At 47.5% G+C, this 19,028-nt stretch overlaps 1 protein-coding gene across 2 annotated transcripts in view; it reads right to left on the bottom strand.

The window, feature by feature from the left end:
- Nucleotides 1-19,028, bottom strand: part of EIF4E2 (eukaryotic translation initiation factor 4E family member 2) — a 55,210-nt gene that overhangs the window by 1,929 nt on the left and 34,253 nt on the right. The window lies entirely within an intron of this gene.

The raw sequence follows: 19,028 nt of genomic DNA, 5'->3' as shown, positions 1-19,028 counted from the left end.
TCTTACGAAACGAGTCTGTAGTTTTCAAGTATACCCTGATTGCCCGAACCACATCCAAGGAATGTAACGCAAACTCCCGAGGATGACTGGGCTTAGGACACAGGGAAGGTAACACAATATCTTCATTCAGATGAAACTGTGAAACCACTTTAGCAAGGAAGGATGGATTCGGACGAAGAACCACCTTATCCCTATGAACCACCAGATATGGGGAACGACAAGATAATGCGGCCAGTGCTGACACCCTGCATGCAGAAGTGATGGCCACCAAGAAGGCCACCTTCTGGGATAACGTAAGCAAGGGAATCTCCCTAATATTTTCAAAGGGAGGTTTCTGAAGAACAGACAACACCAAATTAAGATCCCAGGGCGGTAAAGGCGCGCGCACTGGCGGAGCCAGGTGCCGCACCCCCTGGATGAAATTCCGCACCAAGGAATGAGTAGCCAAAGGCTTCTGAAAGAAGATTGCTAATGCTGAAACCTGACCCTTGATAGTACTCAAGGCCAGCTTCTGCTCAACCCCCTGTTGCAGAAAAGCCAAGATTCGGGTCACCGAATAGGCACGTGGAGGAAATCCAAGGGATTCACACCACGCGATATAAGACTTCCATGTGCGATGATAGGTTTTTCTGGAAGTCGCTTTCCTTGCTTTAATTAGAGTAGGAATAACTGAAGTTGACAATCCCTTGTCCTTCAGCACCTGGGTCTCAATAGCCAGGCCGTTAAAACCAGCGATCGTAAAGCAGGATGGAAGATCGGTCCCTGAGCCAGCAGATCCTCCCTGAGAGGAAGTCGCCAAGGAGCGTCCGCGACCAGCCTGACCAGGTCGGCATACCAGGCCCGACGAGGCCAGTCCGGAGCTACCAGGATAACTGGAATTCCCTCCACCTCTATCCTGCGAAGAAGTTTCGGCAGCAACTTGAGAAGAGGGAAGGCATACAGTAGCTGATACTGTCCCCACGGGGCGACCAGCGCGTCTGCTGCGTCCACTCGAGGATCTCGGGAGCGGGCTACAAACCTCCGCACCTTCCTGTTGAGCTGAGCTGCCAACAGATCCACCTCCGGGGTGCCCCAATGAAGGCACAGCTGGTGAAATACCTCTGGATGAAGAGGCCATACCCCTTGATCCAGAATCTGACGGCTGAGATAATCTGCCTGCCGATTTTCCACCCCCGGAGTGAATACCGCGGAGAGAGCTGGAACAAACCGTTCCGCCCAACGAAGAATGCTGGCCACTTAAATGGCTGCCAGGACACTCTAGGTGCCCCCTTGGTGATTGACATAAGCCACAGCCGTGGCATTGTCCGGCTGGATCCGAACCGGGCTGCCCTGGAGCTGCTCGGTCCAGTAAATCAGACAAAGTCTGATCGCTCTCAGTTCCAATACATTTATCGGTAACCTGGATTCTATCGGAAGAAATGACTTCCCCTGCCTGAGCATCGGAGACCGAAGCCACCAGACCAGAGACTCCCTGGTCCGCTCGCTCAACCGGATCCGATTGTCCAGAGAATCGGGATTCCGATTCCATTAGAAAAGAATCTTCTTTTGGAGAATTCAGGTATGAGACTGGGCATACGGTACTGCCTCTAAGAAGGCTACCATCAGTCCCAGGATCCTCATGCAAGTCCGAAGGGAAGGCCAGTTGACCGACAGCAACATCCGAATCATTCACTGAATCTTCCGGAGCTTCTCCGTAAGGAGACACACCCTTGCCAAGGATGTCTCCAAAGTTAGGCCCAGATAGTTCAATCTCCTGGTGGGAACTAGGAATGATCTTTGGGAAAAGTGAAGAAAACGCTGATGTCCTGTGAAGCCGTCTCTGGACGCCAGGAAATCCCTCTGATGCAGGGAGGCCACCCCTGTTCAGATGGACTCCATCTTGAATTCTTGTACCCGGACAAAATGATTGAGTGCTCTTAAGTCCAGAATTGGACGCACCTTGCCCTCCTTTCTGGGTATTGTGAATAGGTTCGAATAGAACCCCTGAAAATGTTCTGCTCAAGGAACGGGAACTACCACTCCTTGTTGCATCAAGTCCATTACTGCCCCCCCGCAAAGCTTTTAAGCGATCCGGGGATAGTCGAATGTTGGAAGGGAAGAATCGCACCGGTAGAAGTGATCGAAACTCGATCTTGTATCCCGACCGTATGACCCTGCGAACCCCTTTGTCCGGGATTCTGGAAAGCCATGGATCCGGAAACCGGTGAAGATGTCCCCCCACCCCAGAGATGGGTGGGGGCGCACCTTCAGGCTGTATTGGTCTTATCTTCAGGTTTGGCTGAGCCAGACTTTTGTTTACCCGATCAGCGCCCTTTGAAACCCCCTGAAGGGGCTTTGGAGGGCTTCCCCCTTATCGCCCGCCCCAGCGGAACGAACAAACTTTTTATGAGCGGAAAAGGAAGGTCCTCGCCTGTTACGAGGTCCTTTACCCTTAGCAGTCTGTGGCAAAAAAGTGCTCTTGCCCCCAGTGAGATCCTTTATAATCTCATCCAAGGTGGCCCCAAACAGGCGATCCCCTTGAAAAGGGAGATTAGCCAAACCTTTTTTGGAACCTTGATCCGCCGACCAGCACTTTAACCACAACACGCGTCTGAGGACCACTGCTGAAACCGATGCACGCCCTACCAAGGGAGTGGCATCCAGGGCGGCGTCACAGATGAACTGTAGCCCTTGTATAATCTGCTCCAGCAAATCTGATACTGCCGGGGGGATAATTCTCCCCTTTAGGTCACGGCGTAACAATTTGGTCCATTCTGTCAATGTTTGTGAAACTAAACCAATGGCAACCACTGGCCTAAAGGTTGACCCTATCAGGGAAAAAATGAAGCGGGATTCCGCTTCCACTTTTCGATCCACCGGATCCCTAAAGGACGGAGCGTCCTCCAACGGGATAACAGTGGCTTTATTTAGTCTGGAAATCGGTGAGTCCACCACTGGTGGTACCGTCCATTTTTTTAAGGAGGGATTCCTCAAACGGATAGCGCCTAGCAATGCGTTTGGAAATAGCAGGGGTTCATTTCGGACGACCCTATTCTTCTTTAATTAGATTACCAAAACATTTGGGCAAGGGAAAAACCTTCGCCATTTTGGTAGGCTTGCTAGTACCAAAAGGAATTTCAGTGTCCGCTACCTCTGCCGGCGTAACCTCAAGACTTAAGGTTTCCCGGACAGACATAACTAGTGCGTCCACCAACGCTTCTTCTTGCGCTATGGCGGAGGCAGAAACGTCCTCCTCACTGTCTGAGGAGACCGTACCCGAAACAGCAGCCCCAGAAGAGGGACCTGCAGCTGCAGTGACAAGCTCAGAATCCGTATCTGAAGTGTCAGATGAAATAGGGGTAGGCGGGGGTCGCTTTCTTGCCCCCCGTCCCTGACAGGCCACCTCCACCCGGGATACCATAGACTCCAAAACTGCTGATAATGCATCAATCATAAGTGGGGCACTGGAGGGTCCTGCGGCCACCTCGAGGGGATCAGGTGGGGATACATGTGTGGCAGGGTCCATGATTAATCCAAGACACTTGCTAGCAAACAAAAAAAAATTGCAAAGAAAATTTTTTTTTTTTTTTTGTAATCCCCCAGCGCCCCTCAGTGTTACCTGCTTCAGACCCCACAGAGAGAGAGAGAGAGAGAGAGAGAGAGAGAGAGAGAGAGAGAGAGAGAGAGAGAGACCCCAAGGGCTCACCACCTGATGCACAGAAGCTTCTACCAAACTGCTCTCAGCGCTGTCCCTTACAGACAGGAAGTCTTTTGGATCGTTTTCCCGGGTAAAGGAGGCGGCTCCGCCCCTTTACACTCCTTGCGGCCCCTCCCCTGCTACTCCTCGAGGTAGCTGGTCATCTCCAAAATGGCCGCCCCCATCCCGGAGACACGAGGCTACACCAAGATGGCGGCCCCGCGCGACCTGCGGGAGGATGGCGGCGGCCCCTGTGGAAAGATGGCAGCGGCCTGCTACATCGTGCGGCCTGCGGAAGGCAGGCATCGGCCTGTGCGGCCTGCGGGAGGTGTGCGGCCTGCGGGAGGATGGTGGCGGCGGATGGCGGTATTCCAGGCAACTGCAACCTTATGTATAAGGTAGGATCATATCACCCTCTTACATGGCCATCCTAACAGTAATGCCCGCCACTGACTTCAGTCATCTTTACAGTGCTCACTTATACAGTGACTTCCGATAGTCAGCTCCCAAACCAAGCCTCCTGGTTCTTATTCACCAAATCACACTCAAGAGGGAGATCTGTGACACATGCTATAGGATAGAGGAGGGACCCAGGATCAAAAGGGTCCGACCATCCATAGGGGAGCCCGTGCCTATTCCCAAAACCCGACAGGGGAGAGGGGGAACATACTACTTACCATACCGGAACCGGCGGGCACCCCCTCCTGACAGAACCCCTCTCCACCGAGGTGGGGGGGCTGTCGACCAATACGGACGCCGCGACTCAGTTTCCAACTGGTCGTCGGCGTCCCGGTGAGACGTTTAACTCGCAGGGTCAGTCCCCGTCCAGTGGGACTATGTCGCGGCCGACCCAGCGCGGAGCTAGGGCCTGCACGCGCTCGTAGGCTGACTGGGGTGACCACTGGATCTCAACATCCAGCCCGTCGCCCAGCTCCAGCATAATTGCTTGAAGATCTCACAGGAACAACTGGAGAAAAAAAGCTGCCTAAAAAAAAAATTTTTCTAAAAAAATCTTGCCAGGAACAAAGATCCCAGCAAGGAACTTGGGTCCTTACTCCTGACTAGACAGAAAAAAACTAACATCCTGTAGCAGAGAGAGGATATACCCTCTGGGACTGCCCCTAAGGTGTGGCAGGAACGTTTTTCCTTCTGCCTAGTCCTACTCCTGTAGAGGGCAGTATAACCCAATTTGATATTAATCAAGAGGACTGTGTCTGTCAATGAGCGACAGAGAAACTCTTATGGTAATAGAAACGGTTCTGCCAAAACAGAAAAACTTAGATGGCGGAGGAACATAGGCATACAACTGAGATAGACTCTGGAATGCGAGCTGGATAATCTACCACTGCACAGAAAGGACAAAGTTGCCAGAACATCAGCCTGCTCTTTAATTCAACCATTGAGTTTTTTTCCCCCCTACAAATAGAGCTTACTTTGGTGGCATCTGATCACCTCTGAAGCTTTTATTTTTTGCGCTATAAAACAAAAAAAAAAAAAAAAGTGACATTTAGCCCCGGTTCACACTATTGCGTGTGCGGGGTTCGCATGTCATGTCGGAGCGCACTGCTCCGACATGACATGCGATCAGCTGTGCGGTGCAAGTTTAGCCATACAGTTTGTATGGCTAAATTCGTATCGCACCCGCAGCAAACACGCACAGGAGGCATTTTTGCTGCCGCATCAGGATCGGATCGCACAGCGGTTCACACTTGTGCGATCCGATCCTGTGCGAACTGCACGATCGCACTGCGATATGCGATCAAACTGGGGGTGTCGTTAAGATTACATTGACACCCCCAGCGGATCGCATATGGCAGTGTGAACTGCCGGGGGCTGCGAATTCGCAGCCTGTTCCCGCATCGCATCAGTGTGAACCGAGCCTTAAAAAAAAAAAAAAAAAAATTGTTTGTTTACTTTCTGCTATTAAAACACAGCCAATTTTTTTTTTTTTTTTTAAATTGGATTTTTGGCTTGCCGTAAAATCAATTTCTCTGATGTTTGACGCACACAGCTCCTGATATTCTTAACCATTGGGTTATATCTTGCCCCCTACATAGGACACTATGCAGAAAAAAAAAAGTATGGCTACACCTATGGGCAGTCCCTGGGGGTATACTCTCTCTAAACATGAGGAATGGGAACAGCAAAAAAATTACCAAGGCTAAACAGTAGCCAACCAGGCAACATGAGCTCAACCAAAACAACTGGAGCCAACCTGAAAAAAAAACAATACACCCTCAAAGAGGATCAGGTCCTCTTAACAGCAGCCTGCAAAACCTTGCGGCCAAAGGAGACATCCGCAAATGCCAACACATTCACTTTATAAAACTTTGTAAAAGTGTGCACAGACAACCAGGTGGCTGCCCTGGAAACCGACGTCACTGACGCTTGATGACAGAAGGTCCAAGTGGCAGCAAGTGCACCCCCCCATTGAAGGACAGCAGTTCCTCCCTGAGAGGAAGCTTCCAAGGAACGTCGACCAGCCACACCAGATCGGTGTACCAAGCCCAGTCTAGTCCCTTCTGCCTCGATCCTGCGTAGGAGTCTGGACAGAAGCTTGAGAGGAGGGAATATTGACCCCACAGGACAACCATCGCGTCTGTGGTGTGCACCTGTTGAGCCGAGACGTCAACAGATCCACCTCAGGGGTGCCCCACCGGAGGACACAGCTGAAGAATACCTCTGGATGAAGGCACCACTCCCCTTGGTCCAACTCCTGACGACTGAGGTAGTCCGCCTCCCAATTTTCCACCCCGGGAATGTGTACAGCGAAGAGGGCTGTCCATTCTGCCCACCTTAGAATGCCGAATACTTCCAGGGCACTTCTTGTGCCCCCTTGGTGATTGACATAAGCCATGGCCGTGGCATTATCCAATTGAATGCGCACTGGGCATCCCTGAAGATGATCCGTCCAATGGTCCAGACACAGTCTGATCGCTCGGAGTTATAGAACATGGATCGGTAGTCTGGACTCTCTTCCAGCATCCAGATCCCCTGAGCAGAATGCTTGCAGGACGCCTCACCAACCGGACAGGCTGGCATCCGTGGTGACTGTGACGGGTATCAGATCCCTGCCCTTCTCACTAACTCGTGACCAAGGACCAGCCAATCTCACACCCTGCCATCACTCGCGTAACAATGCCACTCTCAGCTGCACCCGGCACATAGATTTTCCAGCTTGCGGGACCACAATCTAGATGCCAGCAGGCTGAGAGCGATTGTCACCGGGCTAATTAAAGCAATTAACCCTTTCACTGCCACCATCGCTACGTTATGATGAGCCCAGCGGACGCTCGTAATTTTAGAAATATCAATTATGACTTTAGAATAATCATCTGTAACACGCGCTGTCACCACAGACAGGAATGTTCAGAGGATTTATTCTATACAGTAGCACTCTTCAAGAGACAGGTTCGTTGCTAGTTTGCATTAAGAGCTTAGGGACAAGTATAACACTTTTCAAAATAAAGTTTAATAATAAAAAGGTTAAAATTGGTGCAAATAAAATATTTACAGAAAAAGGTGTTTCAAAGAAATAGCAACATAATTCAGCAATTAGAGAAATAAGATATAGGATTGAGAAGTAAGGATACTTGCATTCAATGTCCTGAGTATTATCAGAGTTTCAGAAGCTGAGTCAGTGTGATCGGCTCTCAAACTTGATAGATTTTCCTTTCATGTTACCATGAGAACTCCCTAACCCCATCTGCCTCTCTCCATTTCTCTGAGACCGCAGGGGGTGTTACCAGAGGTCCCTGACCAATAAACACACTGGCCATAGGCGGCCCTAAGGTTTACAACAATACCAAGGAACCTCCCGTACAGACAGACTTCTAACATAATTCATATCTTCCAATATCTACCAGTTGCCTTCTTGAAACTGATAAGATTATTGTGCAGCATTGAATTCTGTATCCATAGACAACGAACACAGGCCATCTCATAATAACCTCTGAACCTCTTGGCGTAGCAAGGCTAGCACCGGAGCCAACACTTTTGTGAAGACCCAAAAAGCGGAGGCGAGACCAAAGGGTAACCCCAAAAACAGATAATGCACCTCTTCCACAGCAAAGCAGAGAAAATGCTGGTGACTGGCACATATTGGAATGTGAAGATAGGCATCCTTGAGCTCAATAGAGGCAAGGAAACCCCCGACGCAGGAATGCCACCACCATTCGAATGGATTCCATTCTGAACTTCTGTACACGCACAAAGCAGTTTAGCGCCTTGTAGTCCAGGATTGGACGTGCTTTGCCTTCCTTCCTGGGGACTGTGAACAGGTTTGAGTAAAAACCTGAAAACGGAAACGGGACAATCACCCCTTGAAGAAACAGGTCTTGTACCGCCCCAAACAGACCCTGTAACAGGTCTGGGGAAAGGTCAGCTGGGTCCTTAACCTCCCTGGCGTCGATCCCGAGCGTGACTCGGGGTTGATTTTTTCTATCAGGAGCGGTAACCCCGAGTCACGCTCGGGGTGGATGTGCAGAGAGCGCAGCGGTGTCTCTTACCTTCTCCTGGCGATCCAGCGATGATCTCTCATTGCTGTGACCGCCAGCCGAGAGTCCCGCCGCTCCTCCGTCCTCCGTCAGCGTGATGACTTCCTAGTTCCGTTCCCTGCAGCAGCAATGCTGCATGGGAGCGGAACTAGGGAGGGAAATTCAAAAAAAAAAAAACACTGGTTGCACTAATGCAGCACAAAGGGGTTAATTACCTGCCACTGGTCGGTCACTAATAGATGAGTGACCAGCAGTGACAATACATTAACCCCCTCATGCTGCATAATACTAATACCATTGGTAATTAACCACTTGTCAACCCATCACAGTACATATACTGTGACAGGGTGGCAGCGACAGGTGTACGTCACTACCTGTTTTTGGTGTATGCCCCTGTTCTATCCATTTTAAAAAAAATTTTGGGGGAAAAAGTCATTTTCGGTTTCGGTTTCCGGCCAAGGGCATCCTGCATTTTCGGTCCAAAATTTTCATTTCGGTGCATCCCTAGTTATATAATATATATATGTGTGTGTGTGTGTGTGTGTGTGTGTGTGCATACATATATATATATATATATTATATAATGCATGAATTATAATCTAATCAATAATATAATTTTATTATATATATTAAATAATAAAATTATATTATTGATTTGATTATAATTCACGCGTTTGTGTTTCAAATTTATCACATCTGGGATGTCTACTAGACTCTTGCTTTGGACAGGTTTAAGTCAGTAATTACTAAGAATTGTAGGCCTATAATACATAACGCCAAATTTCCATGAAAAGAATTGTACCGCTTTTGGTATGTAATTCCTGACAGAATCATACCGCCAGGGAGGTTAAAGGCCGGGAACTCAACCGGAATCATAGTTGCCTTGTTTAATCTGGAGACAGGAGGGTCCACCACCGATGGGACAGTCCACTTCTTAAGAAGGGACCCCCTCATAGGTGTAATGCCTAGTAAAGCGCTTAGGAAACCCACAGGTACGCTTTGGTCGTTCCCACTATTTAGCGACAATGTCAAAAAAATGCAGGGAAAGGAAACGCCTTTGTAGCTATGGATGGTTTGTGAGTGCCAAAGGTTACCTGCGCCTCCGTCACAGCTTCAACTGCGTCCTCCATCTTCAGGGTCTCACGCACAGATACAATCAGTGCATCCACCAGCGCTTTTTCGTGCGTGGTTGCAGACGTGGAGGAATCATCCTCACCATCAGAGGATTCCGGGCGCGTGGTTGCAGACCCAGAAAGGTGACCCACGTCCACAGCAGCCGAATCACATTAAGGATCTGATGAGATAGATGAGGCAGGTAGGGACTCGGCAAAAAATGGGGGGAGGGGGGGGATTCCTGCAGAAAGGAGTGGAACTCGGGGGTCCAACCGTCCCAAGGAGGGGCCCAGGTCCACCCCAAAACCCTCAAGGGGCAGAGGGGGGGACAGCATTTACCTCGTAGGGCCAGCCCCCGTCCAGTGGGACTATGTCGCAGACAACCAAGCGCGGCGCTGAGGCGCCACGCGTTCGCTGGCCAGACTGCGGTAACCACTGGATCTAGATTATCCAGCCCATCGCCCAGTCTGGCAATTGATAGTAGGTCTCCGGAAAAATCCAGGAGGGAAAAAATTTATATCTAAAAAATTTTGCCAGGACCAAAGATCCTAGCAAGGAACTAGGTCCTTACTCCTGACTAAGCAGCAGGAATTAAAAAAAAAAAAAAAAAAAAAAAAAAAAAGAGTGACTGACTAGAGCAGGGAAAGGGAGTATACCCCCCTGGGACTGCCCATGGGTGTAGCCAAAAGTTTTTCTGCCTAGTGTCTTACTCCTGTAGGGGGCAGTATAACCCAATGGTCAAGAATGAAAGGAGCTGTGTCCGTCAATGAACAAAAAAGAAAAACTTATAAGCCGAGAAGGAGGGCCCCAGGTCTACGACGAGGGTCCTTTCCCCAAGTAGCCTGCGGAAGAAAGGTACTCTGCCCCCCTGTGAGACCTTTTATGAAGTCATCCAGGGTAGCTCCAAACAGGCGATCTCCTTGAAAGGGAAGATCGTTCAAGGCCTTTATAGAAGTCTGGTCCACAGACCAGCATTTGAGCCAAAACACAGCCTGTAGGACCACTGCCCAAAACAGAGTCGAGCCACTAGGGGAGCCGGATCCAAAGAGGCCAAACACCTTTGCCGCTCTGGATGGCTGGTGAGTGCCAAAGGGTACCTGTTCCTCCGTTGCAGCTTTAGCTGTGTCCTCCATCTTCAGGATCTCACACACAGATACAATCAGTGCTTCCACCAGTGCCTTTTCCTGCACAGTTGCCGGCGTGGAGGAATCATCCACACCATCAGGATTCAGGTCAGCAAGATGACCCACGTCCGCAGCGGCCAATTCAGATTCAGGATCTGATGAGACAGATGAGGCAGGGGAAGGCGGGCGGCCTCTTTGCTAGCCCGTTGCCCAAAGACCACCTCCACCTGGGACACAAAGGACTCCAGGACCACCACCAGTGCATCAATGGATGGTTGGGACCAGAGGGCCTCGCAGCCTCAGAGAGGGGATCAGGTGGGGAGATGTACTCCAAAGACTCCATGACTCACCAAGGGTGACACAAGAAGTGTGAAACACTGCAAGAACAACCGCCACCGCACTGGCAGCACCACCCGGTCGCCAGTCACAAGCACCAAGCGATCCTCAGCAGAGAGGGAGAGAACCATACTAGAATCACCAACCAGCAGAAACAGGCACCTGCAGCCACCAGGATAATCTGCGCAGCGATAAGGAAGTGAAAGGATCCAGGAGTCAGCACCAGGGGATGAGGAGGGGCTCCCACCACCGAAATCGCCGCCGACAGGGCTTCCCTGTCATGGCCGCTGCCATTTGCAATGGCAAATCACAATAAAATGGCCGCCGGACTACGCAAACATGGCTGCGGTGTATAGGAATATGGGGGGGACAGATGACGGGGAGGGGGGGGGGGTTGCCTGGAGGGGATCCAACTACTCCAAGGAGGGGCCCACATCCACCCCAAAACCCTCCAGGGGGGCAGCTACTCACCATTCTAGGAACCAGGTGGGCACTGCTCCAGACAGAACCCCTCTCCATCGAGACCCGGTCATATGCGCCCTCGCGAGGAGTTTTAACTTGCAGGCCAGCCTCTATGTCATGGCCAACATAGCATGGAGCTGAGGGCTTGCCCGCTCGCTGGACAGTCTGGGGTGACCACTGGATCTAGATTATCCAGCCCATTGCCCAGTCCAGCAGTTGATTGTAGATCTCACAGAGGAAAAAAAAAAAAAAAGAAGAAGAAAGCGAAGAGAAAAATTGCCAGGACCAAAGATCCCAGCAAGGAACTAGGTCCTTACCACTGACTAGGCAGAAAAAAAAAAAAAAAAAGAACAGTACCTATAGCAGGGAGAAAGAGTATGCCCCCTGAGACTGCCCATAGGTGTAGCCAGACTTTTTTTTCTGCCCAGTGTCCTATTCCTGTAGGGAGCATACTGCCAATGGTCAAGAATATCAGGAGCTGTGTCCGTCAATGAACGAAAGAGAAATCTAAATTTTTTTTTTCATCATTTTAGGCCAATATGTATTCTGCCACATATTTTTGGTAAAAAAAAAAAATCCAAAAAAACAAAATTGTATATTGATTGGTTTGCACAAAAGCTATCACATCTACAAATTAGGGGATTGATTTATTTTATATTTTGTTATTTTTGACTAGTAATAGCGGTGATCAGCAATTATTAGCGGGACTGCAACATTGTGGCAGATCGGACACCTAAGTGACACTTTTGAGGGGGACCAGTGAGATTAGTACAGTAATCAGTGCTAAAAATATGCAGTTACTGTACTGACACTGGCGGGGAAGGGGTTAACACCAGGGGCGATCAAAGGGTTAAGTGTGCGCCTAGGGGATGCTTTCTAATGGTGTGGGGGGTGGACTCACTAGATGAACAGAGATCTGTGTTCCTGAATAGCAGGAACACAGGATCCCTGTGTTCATCTGTGACAACGGCGGTCTGCCTTGTTCGTCCAGTGATCCAGTGCAAACCGAACAGCCCGAAGCTCCGAATAGTGGTGGGCAAAACGCGGTTACTGGGAAGACCAAGATCCATGTACGGAGGCAGATCCCAAAATTGCTCTCCAACTTGACAGCCTTGCATTAATAGACATTATCCACCAGACTACTGGAAGGAACTACCATCTCTCCAGGCTCTGAGGAATCATCCGCCAGTCTAATGACCGTAACGCACAGGGAGCTAGGGACATTTGGTAATTCAGACACTAAACCTTCCTGAATATGCGGACAGGAAATTCCATTGTAATGGTCTTGAACATCATAATTCCCAGCAAGCTCATGGAAAAGACATATTGAAGGGAACCTTTGCCTATCTTAGCTTACAGGACCAGATTTCTCAGAGACGGGCCTTTTTCTAGAGCTGTGGCCATCCCTCTGGATCCAGATGCCTGTTGGTGCCGAAAAGACTGCCTGGATGATGACAAGGTAACAGATGGAGAAGCAACCGTTTCTCCGTGAACCGGATGCCTGTCCTTTAAGTGGCAAAAAGGGAACTCTTTCTCCAGAGATCTCTTAGATGTTTTTGTCCAACCTGCATTACCAGGTGTGCAGCATGAAAAGGAAAGCCTGCCAACCCCTTTTTACAGGGCAAGTCAGCAGACTAGCTTTTTAAACAAAAAACCCTACATCTGTGATAGGACCACAGAGCTCAATGCAAAATATGCTGGCTAGACCTGTGAACCACACAGCCTTAGGTAAATCTGTAAATTCCTCCACATGCACCAGTTTCTTCCATTTTTTTTTTTATTTCAGGCTTTGACAAACACCCATGGCTGTCACAGCGAGTTGCATTGCAGAGCCAACAAAAGAAAAAAAGAAGCTTTCAGAATGGAATCCAGCCTTCTGTTGGCTGGGTCCTAAAAATGTAGAGAAGTTAGATGATGACCAAGACAGGAGATCACTGCATAGAAACATAGAATGTGTCGGCAGATAAGAACCATTTGGCCCATCTAGTTTGCCCAATATATCTGAATCCTATGAATAGTCCCTGGCCCTATCTTATATGAAGGATAGCCTTATGCCTATCCCATGCATGCTTAAACTCCTTCACTGTATTTGCAGCTACCACTTCTGCAGGAAGGTTATTCCATGCATCCACTACTCTCTCAGTAAAGTAATACTTTCTCATATTACTTTTAAACCTTTGCCCCTCTAATTTAAAACTGTGTCCTCTTGTGCATTCCACTGTGGGCATACTGACCTCCTTTAAAAATGTCTCCATCATAAAATATCTGTCCTAAGGATTTTGACAGATGCTGATGTGCAAAGAGTAGGTACAATGCCAGAGAAATGCAGCATTTCAGATAGACCAGATGCATCAGGAGATGAGAACAAAGCGGTTTATGACTAAAGTCCTCTTGGCTTCACGACATTGACTTGTGCCCCTCTAGGCTGTGCTTCTCCCCACTCCTCCTCGTGGAAGGCCTTACTTTAAAATGTTTTACAGGTAATATTGTAGCAATTTTGCTGACAATACCCCATTATGCAGCTTTGCAGATATGCAGCTACACAAGTATGCAGTTATGCAAGAACAGGTATGCAGTTATGTAGCTACGCAAGTAAGCATGTACGCAGTTATACAAGAAAGCATGTATGCAGTTATGCACCTACGCAGTTATGAAAGTATGCATGCACACAGTCATGCAGTTACTAGCAGTACCTACCAGCCAACAAACAAGTAAATGCAGCACAAAGCAGTAATTCTTGCAGCAATCATGCACAAATAACCAGTGGCAATGCGGTAAAAAAAGCAGTACAATAAGCAGTAATGCAGTCCCCAATGTGGCTGCCAGCATCCAACCCTCTTGATAGCATTCATGGGTCTGTGACCCGTGTTCTTCCCGGCCGCATCAAGCATGGCCATGAAATCAAAGGCAAAAAAAAATGGCCAGCAGCCCATGTGCACCAGGTACACACAGCTTCCCAAACCAGAACACACAAGGGCAATGAGTTTGATGGGGCACAATCCATAATGTGATCACACCTACTCCCCCCTAATTACTAACAAGGAGGAAGACCCCCAGCAGCTCCAAATTTTTTAAAAGCGAGTTTGCCACTAAAACCTACTAATCCTGCCGCAGGATCCGGTTTAAAAAACAAAACAAAAAAAACCCCAGAGATCCAATCTTTACCCATCACGGTGGGCTTAGTCACTCAGGAACTTAAAGGACTCTGTTCCCCTTTTTATGCTCCGGGGTCCACTGCCTTGGACCTGTATAGCACCCTGCTGGAAGCTTCCTTGATCAGTGCTGACAGCCCAGGGTTCCATAATGCAGGGTCCAGCACCAAAAGGTAGCATTACAGGCAAACCCTGGCAGTGTTTCATTTCTGCTACAGGGCTTGGGTACCATCCATTTCAGATTTTTCAGTCCCTTGATTCCTATTAGAATCATTTTGAGACCAACAGTATTCTTACAGAGAGCTGAACTTTAGTGACCATCACCTTCAAGACACTGGCGGAAAAAACCTGAGGGACTTCCGGTATGTGAGGGGGGCTGGTTTATACACGGGAGGACTTCAGGTCTGCAGGTGTCCATTCACCTATAAGTGCCGTGTAGCCCATATAATAATGACTATAGCCTGATCTGCATCCCGTGATGTACGATAAAGAAAGAAGGTAAAAGTGCACAGGTTTATTCTAATCACTACTTACTTTATTTATTTTTTTAATGTACTGTAGAGATGACTTTGAGAAACGAACTGGAGATTAAAAGGCAAGACATTCCTCTACTTGTTACTCAGGCCAGTGCATTTAATTTGCTATAGTTGCCTACTGATTTATCCACTAGGGAAGAATGCGGAGTGCACGCATGGTATTGCTAGTCCAAATTATTATGCAATACTACACCTCTACAAGAATGCAACATACTACACAAGTCTGGAACCCCTTCTCCACTGAGGCGCTTCTGCCCTGCTGTAAAACATCATTCGAGCGGGACAAAAGCAAATAATAAATGATTTGCCTATAAAGCCTATGAAAAAAAATTTGCACTATGATTTGAAAAGTCCTGCATGCTGCATCTTTCAAAAGCTTTAAAAAGCGCAATAGAGATGCACTTTTCACAGCAACAAAAATGTGCAGGGTGCATTTCCATGGTCGTTAAAGAGCGGCATCATTAACCACCAAAGAATAGCTGATTGTTCAGGAGACGGCACAAGCTGGCTTCCTTAACAATCAGCAGAGATGTAAACAGTGCGTGTGTCGTTCCCCCCCCCCCCCCCCCATTCTCCTGTCCCCTTGGTGTTCACCAGTAGTTTGGTCCGGTTTTCCCCAGCCTCCACCCCTCAAATTATTAAAGCCGTTGCACCTTGCTGTACCGCCCACTATCTCTCCACCTCCCCGCCCCCCCTCCGGTGGTAGCATCGCTCCTGAGCTGGAGCAAGCAGAAAAAGGGGGTGTGGGAGACATTATCACTAGTTGTTAAGAACGCCGTCAGTCCTTTACAATCATTGAATAGCTGGTTGTTAAGGAGCCTGCCCTAAAGGCATCCTTAACAAGCTAATCATGGCTTTATGCGCTGCATGCAAAAGGCGCTATGAGTTTTTAAAAATGTGTAGTGGGTATTCTAAGCACTGTAATATAAAAATACATGCGCTGCAGAGTCAAAGCAGTGTGTTTTGGTGTGAACAGCCACTGAGTGTTACGACGTCTGGTAGGTGATGAAAGAGCAAACAAGTCAGAAGGACTATGGCTGTTTGTGCCGTAATCATTCTCTAAAAGATCCCGGTTTAGCAATTACAGGGGTGTTTACCATGTCACAAACCACACTCTTCAGACTTTGGATTCCAGTCACGTACAGACATGGGAAATCATGTATTCTTACTTTTATTTATTTATTTTTTTTAATTCAAATAATTTTTAATGAAAGTATGACATGGCTTACAAAAAAATCATATCTAATGGTGTATTTTACTGGCGATCCAATTTTTAAAAGGATATTCTTCAATACACAAATAAAAATTAACAGATTTAGATTTAGAAAAAATGAAGGGTAGAAAAAAGGACAGTTTGTTAAATAAAAATTACTACCCAAGTTGGACAATGTATTTCTACACTTTTAAATATCCAACTTAAAAATTAACAGATAGACCGGTGAGGGGGGGGGGGGGGGGGGGTTAACCACTTCCCACCCAGGGACGTACCCATACGTCCTTGGGTTTCAGTGGTTATACTGGGATGATGTCTGGTGATTCTGTAGAAGGCAGAAGGGATCTGAATGGCTAATTAGCCACTCAATCATTTCTGTGGGTGGCGAAAGGGGGTCCCTCCCCCCTCTAGCCGCCTCTCCATTCCTATCGCAGAAGCCAGGAGCAATGCGGCCAGCAGCAATAGCTGCCTGGGACAGAGAGAGAGAGGAACTGACGTCCGCCCCTTTGTTTACTTGGCCACCAACGGCCAGAGAAGCAGCCGATCGGACTGATCTCTGGCATGAAGGGCCAGAGGAGAGATCTGGTGTCTAATAGACCCCAAACCTCTCTATAAAGAGGACCTGTCATGGCCCATGCTATTACAAGGGATATTTCCATCCCTTTTAATAGCAATAAAGTGTTTTGTTTTTACATTTTTTTGTATAAAAAGAAAAAAAGTGAAAAAATTTTGTATTAAAAAAAAAAAAAAAAAAAAATTTAAAGCACCACCGTCTCACTAGGCTTGTGACGGTATCAGATTTTCATGCTGCGATTAATTGATTAAGGTTTTGCCACGGTATACGGTATTATCACGGTATTCTATTATTAAATTTAAATTATTAAATTTCCACCTCACTTCAATTTCATTGCTGAATTTAGGGGCTTTGGTTCACTTATGCACATTATTATATAGTCAGTCAGTACAGACTCTGTGAACCAGGCCTAAAATAGGTCATCAAGCAGTGTCTGGCCTAACTGGTGATAACTGGTTCTGGCGCTCGGCTCCGATCCGATGGCCTGGTCATTAAGAGGGCAAATCCTTGTGGTCAAGAAGTGGTTAAACCTGAAGGAGGTGTTGTTTATAAATTACTTTACTATTGCTTTAGGCCTGGTTCACATGTATGCGGGTTGGTGGTTCACATTTGCACAGGCATAGCAGCCCATTGATTTGAATGGGCTGCTATGCCCTCATTTTCCGCAGAAAAAAGGTGCATGCAGCATTTTTTTAAAATTCAGTGGCCTTGAAATCCATCCTGCTTTTGCACCATGCGACTAACCTGCAGTTCCTGCTCTGGCAAGCTTTCTGCATTTTTTGTATACGTGGGCACGGCATTTAAAAATAAACAGTTTGCGTGTGCAGCAACGGCAGGTAAGTCGCATGGTGCAAAAGAAGGATGGATTTCATGGCCACTGCATTTTTTTAAATTCTGCATGCACCTTTTTTCAGCTGAAAACGCAGGCATAGCAGCTCAAGCCCATTCACATCAATGGGCTGCTATGCCTGTGCAAATGTGGGCCCCCAACCCGCATACATGTGAACCAGGCCTAAAGCAATAGTAAAGTCATTAATTGGTTAAACCTGCAGGAGGACCGGTGTTTTTATCTATTAATGACTTTACTATTGCTTTAGGCCCTATTTTTAAATGCCGTGCCCACGTATACAAAAAATGCAGAAAGCTTGCCAGAGCAGGAACTGCAGGTTAGTCGCATGGTGCAAAAGCAGGATGGATTTCAAGGCCACTGAATTTAAAAAAAATGCTGCATGCACCTTTTTTCTGCGGAAAATGAGGGCATAGCAGCCCGTTCAAATCAATGGGCTGCTATGCCTGTGCAAATGTGGGCCGCCAACCCGCATACATGTGAACCGCCAACCCGCATACATGTGAACCACCAACCCGCATACATGTGAACCAGGCCTAAAGCAATAGTAAAGTCATTAATAGATAAAAACACCGGTCCTCCTGCAGGTTTAACCACTTCTGGATCGCAAGGATTTGCCCCTTTAAAGACCAGGCCATCGGATCAGAGCGCCAGGACCAGTCATCACCAGGTAGGCCAGACACTGCTTGATGGCTATATAATAATGTAATGTGGGCTGCTAGGCGTGTGTGTGTGTATATATATATTTATTAGAGCTGCACGATTCTGGCCAAAATGAGAATCACGATTTTTTAGCTTGGAATAAAGATCACGATTCTCTCACGATTCTCTGTGTAACAAAAAAAAAAAAAATTGGGATAACTTTACTGTTACGTTTTTTTTTTTTTTTTTATTCATTAAAGTCTAATCATTGCGTTTGAAAGACTGCTGCGCAAATACAGTGTGACATAAAATATTACAACAATCGCCATTTTATTCTGTAGGGTCTCTGCTAAAAAAATATATAAAATGTTTGGGGGTTCTAAGTACTTTTCTAGCAAAAAAAAAACTGATTTTAACTTGCAAACAGCAAGTGTCAGAAAAAGATCCAGTCTTTAAGAGGTTAAACTTCCTTTCTCCCTGGCAGAGGGAAGGAAAAGATACAAATGTAATCATTTTTGTTTATAGTTAGGAGACTTAATGCTGAAAGGTGTTAGCTGAGTGAGTGAATGAGTCATCCAGCTCACTGAAATGTATCAATTCACAAGTCAGGCAGACTTGACAGAGAAACTCGGTATTTTAAAAATGCCACAATAACAATACCGTGGCTATGCAATACCGCGATATATCGAATTACCGAAAACCGGCATATGTCTACGTCTCACTGTGCTTATGCGCAGATGCGAACGCATACGTTACGCTCGCACGCATATGTACACGGTGATCGCATGGCACGTGAGGTTTTGTCACGAATGTCAGCCTGAGAGCAATAATTCTAGCACCAGACCGCCTGTGCCACT

This window comes from Pelophylax lessonae (assembly GCF_965119305.1).
Source record: "Pelophylax lessonae genome assembly, chromosome: 3".
Lineage (NCBI taxonomy): Eukaryota > Metazoa > Chordata > Amphibia > Anura > Ranidae > Pelophylax > Pelophylax lessonae.
This window is presented reverse-complemented; position numbering and strand designations above follow the sequence as displayed.